This window comes from Limulus polyphemus, unplaced genomic scaffold (genome assembly GCF_000517525.1).
Source record: "Limulus polyphemus unplaced genomic scaffold, Limulus_polyphemus-2.1.2 Scaffold3636, whole genome shotgun sequence".
Lineage (NCBI taxonomy): Eukaryota > Metazoa > Arthropoda > Merostomata > Xiphosura > Limulidae > Limulus > Limulus polyphemus.
In genome coordinates, this window is record NW_013669246.1 from 113,224 (window position 1) to 120,872 (window position 7,649).

The window sequence follows — 7,649 nt, forward strand, 5'->3', positions numbered from 1 at the left end:
CCTACATCATTAGCCCCTACACGCACAACAAAAACTGCATCATTTTAACCCCTTTATTATATCTCTTGCTCTGTCAGTTATATCCTCCACCTGTGCCCTTGGTTAGCATAATCTATTTACCCCTATCCTATCCACATGCCTTATAAGGAATCACCTACAACTATAACCTTCTTATCATCCATATCATTCTCTACCCATTTGTTTTCCTTCCCTCCAATATTTCCTCATCTGCACAAGCCAAGGGCTGAAACCTGTTGCTCAATGGAACATGCTCATTACGATTAAACCTGCTACTTTTAGCTCTCATATACAGTTTCCAACTTCCTGAAAGTAATTGTTAGCTGATGTATCCCTTGCATGTAAAAGCTTAAGCTGCCATTTCCACAGTCTACACTTTTCTTTATTTTTGCCTCTACTTTAATTAGGATAGCCTCCAATGTACAAGCTCTATAAACTAATTGCATAGCTTCACTGTTAGCTTCCTTAAAAGTACACACCAACCCCGAATTTCCATATAAAACCCACTCATTACACCCATCACACCTAACAAACTATAAACGCTTAACTCCTACACTAGTATCACCAATTGTATTTAAAGCGTTGGAACAAATACTCAAAACTATGAGAACTTTGAAATACCAGTTAAAAACTTACCAAAGCACACTGAAAGATATGTACCTGGCCAGAACTTGAACCTAATGTTAATAAACAATGCAATATATAAATCCAGGTAGATAAATATTTCAATAAATAAAGGAAGCAGGTACAAATAATACAAGTAAATAAAAAATAATTCCACAGTATTACGTATTTAAACTACAAAATCTTTAACAACCTCAAATAATAGACACCAATAATACTGTTCAGCTATATCTCGTGAACTAATTTGTTACAGTTCAGTGTAGGGTTTTTATTCACATGTTAGATCACGAAATTACAAATCATGGGATCGTAATATACATAATCTGTGCAAAATATTGTTACGACAGCGGAAGTCGCGTGACGCTGGGAGCATGCGCGCTGGAGTTTCAGGAAAAATCGTGAATTATCGGGGAAGCCCGAGTTTGTTCCAGACGACCTGTTTTTTAGTGTATAAGCCCTTCAAATAAAGCCAGCGAGAGATAGACATGCAGATAGATTGAAGATAGAGATAATTGACTCAAGCGAACAGTAGGCACCGTAAGTAAAGTGTGTGAATCACTATGATTTATAGCGGGTGTTATAAAGGTTGTTAAGTTTAAAGTGACTGTGGAAATTCTGTGCATTACAAAAGTTGTATCCAGAAAGCATAAACTAGTTTTAATTAAGAAAGGACTTGTATTGCTGAAGTTCCTCGGAATGAATTTATACCGGAAATTAACAAACAAGCAGATACGTAATAATATCTATACGTTGTTTACATACTTTTGTGTATCATTAAATAATATCAGTATGTCACCGCTATGGGAAACTGATGTCAATCTTAAGTGTAACTAAAAATTCATAGATAAACTAAACGATAGAAGAAATAATGAAGCAACGATAAAGAAAACCAAATAAAAACAGAATTCGCTATCTCACAGTTTTAAGGCCTGCAAATTACTGCCACTTTTTTTTTAGTTCTTTAATTTTCTTTTTTTGCCCCCTAGTGGCACAGCGGCATGTCTGCGGACTTACAACGCTAAAAATCGGGTTTCATTACCCGTGGTGGGCAGAGCACAGATAGCCCCTTTGTGTAGCTTTGTGCTTAATAACAAACAACAACCTATTTTTCTGAACTTTTATTTTTCGTTCTTCAATTTTCTACTAAATTTCCACCAAGGCCTAAAAATCAGATTGGTGAATACCGGGTATTGAAATTACCGGGTATTGAAATATCCTCTTTTTTATTGATATTAATAAATGAAAACTTGGTGATTGTTGTTTTACGTCGCACAAAAATAAACTTTAAAATTTCACTAAGTTGTTTGTACAACATTTTAATAAAATAACTTGTCTAAGATCACATTTTTACAATTAATTAAACACGATGTTGATCTCAAGGTAATTGTATTTTCAAATATGCTTATTTTCATATAGCTATACAATTTTAAGTGAAATCGCCCTCCAGTGGTACGGCGGTATGTTTGCGGACTTACAACGCTAGAAACCGGGTTTCGATACCCGTGGTAGGCAGAGCATTGTGTAGCTTTGTGCTTAACTTCAGACAAACAAACAATTAAATGAAATGTTCCTAACTTTTGATCGGTCTGAAAACTAATACCTGAATTCTAAAAGAGTAGCCTAAACTCTGTAAATTGAAGCAGTAGTTGGACGCTTAGAGCAGGAACGTAAACTGTTTATAGCAGACAGTTTTGTTTGTTTGTTTGTTTTTAAGCGCAAAACAATACAATGAACTATCTGTGCTACACCTACCACAGGTAGTGAAACCAGGTTTTTAGCGAGATAAGCCCTTAGACTTATCGTTGAGCCACTGGGGGGCGTAGCAGAGAAACTTATGGTTCACTAAAACGCTCTCATCGCACCTTTATTATTCTCTGTTGTAAAACTTAAGTTTCTTGGTTGATTTTTTAAAAATAATTTCGACCAGATTACCATAATTCCTGCTTGTGAGAAACATTTTTTGGTAAACTTGCAATAAACAAACAACAATCTAGTGTTTAAAATACGCAAATATCATTTATAAACACTGTTTCTGGTTATACATACAATTGTTGTTTGTTTGTTTTTCTACTTTGTTTTTTTACACACTGTTATACATACATCATAAATGATATTTGCGTATTTTAAACACTAGCCAAACAACAATCTAGTGTTTAAAATACGCAAATATCATTTATGATGTATGTATAACCAGAAACAGTGTGTAGAAAAACAAACAAACAAACAATCTAGTGTTTAAAATACGCAAATATCATTTATGATGTATGTGTAACCAGAAACAGTGAGTAGAAAAACAAACAAACAACAATCTAGTGTTTAAAATACGCAAATATCATTTATGATGTATGTATAACCAGAAACAGTGTGTAGAAAAACAAACAAACAAACAATCTAGTGTTTAAAATACGCAAATATCATTTATGATGTATGTATAACAGTGTGTAAAAAAACAAACAAACCACAATCTAGTGTTTAAAATACACAAATATCATTTATGATGTATGTATAACCAGAAACAATGTGTAGTAAACAAAAACAAACAACAGTCTAGTGTTTAAAATACGCAAATATCATTTATGATGTATGTATAACCAGAAACAGTGTGTAGAAAAAACAAACAAACAACAATCTAGTGTTTAAAATACACAAATATCATTTATGATGTATGTATAACCAGAAACAGTGTGTAGAAAAACAAACAAACAAACAAAAACTACCTGTTTATGTATATCACTAAAAAGCCTATATTTTGAAGGTTTTGGTGTTAATCAATTATTCAAAATATGATACTTCTAGACTGCTGTATCCGCTAAAAAAACAACAAAAGCAAAGAAACAGCGACTACTTCTTTCGAATATTAAGTTTATTTTTTTTACCCTCGACCCCCTTCGGGGGCGAGGGTATTGCAATCGGGTCTGGTGTGTGTGTGTGTGTGTGTTAGTGTCTGTCTGTGTTTCCACGTATGTATCTCGAAAACTAATAGACCGATATAAACGAAAATTTTACACAAGATGAGAAGTCAGTGTGGGACAGTCCTCTCCAAATTTGGTTCACTTCCGGATCCGGATTCTGGATCAGTTTGAAGCATTTTTGCGCTTTTGGGTTAATAACTATGTAAAGTGTGATCTCATTTTGTACCAAATTTCATGGGCACATAAGGTTTGAGACTCCTCATCACAATACAAAGAAATGATCCGGATCGCTGATCATTCTGGATCTGAAAAGGATTTTCTGAGTTTTCGGAGGTGAAGTTTGGCGTTATTCAATATAAACGCATGCAATCTCGAAAAGGAGCAGCGGGGCTGTAATCTCTCTGATTACTCTTGTTTTTGTGATCTCATTTAATTTCAGTCCTCGGACTACAAAAATGACAATAAATATAATGATTTTTTAGAACGTATTTTGCAATGTCAGTTGCTTTAGCCTATTAAGTAGTAAAAACAACACAACAAAAAAGAAAACACGACAACTTTAATAAAGTTATAAAACAATTCACATTATTACAGCAGAACAAACATTGTTTAATAACATATTCATGATGTATCTCTAAAGTTTGAGTTTTTTAAGAGTCAAAATATTATTAAATAAATAAAAACATTCAACGTTTCAAAATGCACAAAAATTTATTCTATAAATTACGAGTAAAATATACAATTAAAAAGTTTCGGCAGAAAATATTCCATCATTTTTAGGAGACCAGAAGAAATAGAGGGAAAAAGCCACAATAACTAAGTATGTGAATATTTTTTTGCGTAGTATATTTATTCATAATAATATTTTTTATGTGAATTACAATACTTCGAAAGATCTTTCTTTCCCTCAAGATTATTCAGTGGCGTAGCCAAATTTTTGATCTAAATTTTTAATAAAATGGTCATTGAAACAAATCAAATGTAACAGTCTTTATTGAAGTTTTATCATAATTTTATTAAATGATCCAAAACGAGTATATTATATATAAAAAGCTGAAGAATAATATGTGATCAATGGGCCTAGATTTTTCAGGGGGACAGTCCCCCTTGGCTACGCCTCTAAGATTATTATGTATGTATTTGATAAATTTGAAACTGCGTACTGATTTTAATTAAAGTTATTTATAGATATTATAGAAATTTACAATATGAAGTATCTAAGGTCTATGTTAAAATAGAGGTTAGACTCCTACAGAAAATAGTGAATTAGATTGTAAAGTTTACCCAATACAGAGATAAAATAACAACATTTAAACTTTCCGAAATTAATTTTAAAAAATGTTGATGGCACAGATAGTCTAACATTGATTACAAACGTAACTAGTCATTTTCAGCTTCACTGCTGTCATATTCTAGTTCTTTATAACTAATAATAAGTGGCGAGTTGATTGTTTGCCTTTAACTTAATGATTTACAAGAAATTAGACATTAGAATCCTACTGTGAGAAGCGACTTTTAATTGTTTATGTACGTCCTATTTAAAATATAAAGTGAAATATTTTGTTTGTTTGGAATTAAGCACAAAACTACACAATGGGCTATCTGTGCTCGGCCCACAACGGGTATCGAAATCCGGATTCTAGCGTTGTGAGTCCGCAGACATACCGCTGTACCACTGGGGGGGGGCTATTTTGTTTGTTTCTTTTCGCAATGCTATTAATTAATAGAAAATATAATAACTAAAATCTTTAGCATATCATTGAAAAATTCATTATATTGAGCTAAGTTTGTTTTTCCTTGATAAATGGTATTTAATATATCGTTAATATTATTCGGCGTCTAAAAAGTGTTGTTTTAATTTTATGTCATTAGAGGGCAGCACATGTAAATATGTGTTCAAATCGATTTATGATGCCTTGACTGGAGTAGTTGCTTCGTTTTATATTGTATACATTTAAACATTAGGGAGTTGAATAAAATCCCCAATGTTTAAAAATATACAAAAAATAGCAATAAAACTAGTTGTAATGTTATTTTCATTCGTACTACTAAAATAAAAACTGAAAACATTCTGTAAAGTTTATTTTTTGCTAAAGGATGTGTGAAACGTGTTGTAATTCGCACAAAGGGAGGGCACTTTGTCAATACCACCCCATGCCAGCTTTTGGGTTATTCATTTCAGACTGAATAACAAAATCTGACATCGCTCTTATAACGTACCCTGGGCTTCACAGTGTGGAGTAGGATATATTTTTGGCGGTAATGGGACACGAACCACAAACCCCTCGGCCCAATCGTCTAATACGTTAACCACCAGGTTGTGGCTAACTTTGTAAAAATAAATTACACTTCATAAGAACAGGGTTCCAGGTCTCACGTTGCCCTTATAACTACTTCCTCCATCACCCACTTCTCCTCACTGGCTGAGCGATATCCACTAGCTTACGACGCTAATAATCAGGTTTCGATCCAAGTGATGCGGAGATCGCAAATAGCCCATTGTGTAGCTTTGAGCTTGACAACAATAACACCTCCATCAGCCATGTCTGATGTCTTGGGTTACATACTTCTACCGACACCGCAACTTGCTTCAGTGGCGGATAGTCCTAGAACACCTGGTTTTAACAAAATCTCCATAGACCTCACAGTGTATGAGGACATCGACTTCCAAGACCACATATAAGCAAATGAAATGTACAGAAGTCAGTGTTTGTGCAATCCGATGACCTAAATATGTGTCGGAGAATGGGGTAGTATGAACACCAGTTACGTCATTGCACTGTCGAAAGATCAGGAGTTTGACCTGAACCAAAAATATAGGTACGAATGTGTCGCCCATGGCACCAGGCTCGCATCTGTGGCGACACGTCACCTCCTTGTCATATGCAAAAAAATGTTCATAAAATGTAACCAATCCTGATTTCTTCTGTAAAATTCTTGTTTCCAGCAAGATTTTAACGGTGAGGAAATTTATCTTTATTGTTAGTAGATGTAATTAATCACTTGGAAGCGCAGAAAAAAACTATTCATTTAATTTGTATTTCTGGTTTGTAGTTGTTGAGGCTAAGCTAAAAACTCCAGTTTGAATATTTTGTGTAAACAGATATGAAAATGTCGAATTGTTTAGGCTGAACTTAGAAACTCACTTGATGTAACAAATCCAAATTTTGTTTAGAATAATTTGTGAAACCCGCTGCAGAAGCTGCACAGAAAGCCAAGAAAAGATAAAATTATCAGTTGACAAGAAAAAAAAAGTTGATCTCTTATTTAGAAATAGTTTTCTAGACGATTTTACTTCGTGATAACACCTGAATGATTTGAACTCTTGTAAGATGGTATATAATCGACAAATTAATATAACTTGAAATATAAATTACGTTTTCAAATTTTTCTCTCGTTGTAAATACACTACAATGTCTCGAGGATTCGGAAGACAACTATCGATCTTAACAAGTTCCCTGACAATGATTTCTGGCAGCATATTGATTTCACACATGATACTATAGAAATCCCCGAAATACATAAAAATAGTAAGGTTCATTGGAGTTCCACACTTGGAATAACATTTATAAACTGAATTTTACGTCCTTCATGAAATCAAGTTACAGATATTCCAAATGTAAACAACTCAATGTTCACTCCTTTTGCTTAGGTTGACCACCAGAGGCCCCAAATTAAAAAATCGAAATGTATATATTTTTTATTTCAGGAAAGTTATTTAATACTTTCATTAAAATATTGCCTTGGCCATGCTTTTCTTTCGTACCCTTCTGTAAATTTTAAACTCTCTTTAAAAAACAAAAGCCCGAAATTATTCCAAATAAAATAAAACAATATTCCTAATTCTAAAAACTTGTGAATGTAAAGAATGTATAAAAATATGTCGGTCACAATACCATGTATACTGTATCCAGTACCGACGTGGCCATCCGTCAAATACCAGGATTTATGAAGCCGGTTGGGATACGACAGATGTAGTAGTGGTCAAATTAATAGTCATACACAGTTGTATGATATATGATTCAACGACAGCAAAAATAATAAAAAGCTGTTCTTTTCTCTCCTGGGCATTAAGTGGAGTTGTATACAACAACA

At 33.5% G+C, this 7,649-nt stretch overlaps 1 long non-coding RNA gene across 1 annotated transcript in view; it reads right to left on the reverse strand.

Moving 5' to 3' along the window:
• LOC111088373 overlaps nucleotides 1–3,748 on the reverse strand; it is a 10,930-nt gene extending 7,182 nt beyond the window's left edge. Inside the window, exons 1-2 of the long non-coding RNA XR_002612907.1 lie at nucleotides 3,620–3,748; nucleotides 3,351–3,355 (exon numbers count right to left, since the gene is read on the reverse strand). This is a non-coding gene — a long non-coding RNA (uncharacterized LOC111088373). The remainder of the gene's footprint in view (nucleotides 1–3,350; nucleotides 3,356–3,619) is intronic.
• Between the last annotated feature and the right edge of the window lie 3,901 nt (nucleotides 3,749–7,649).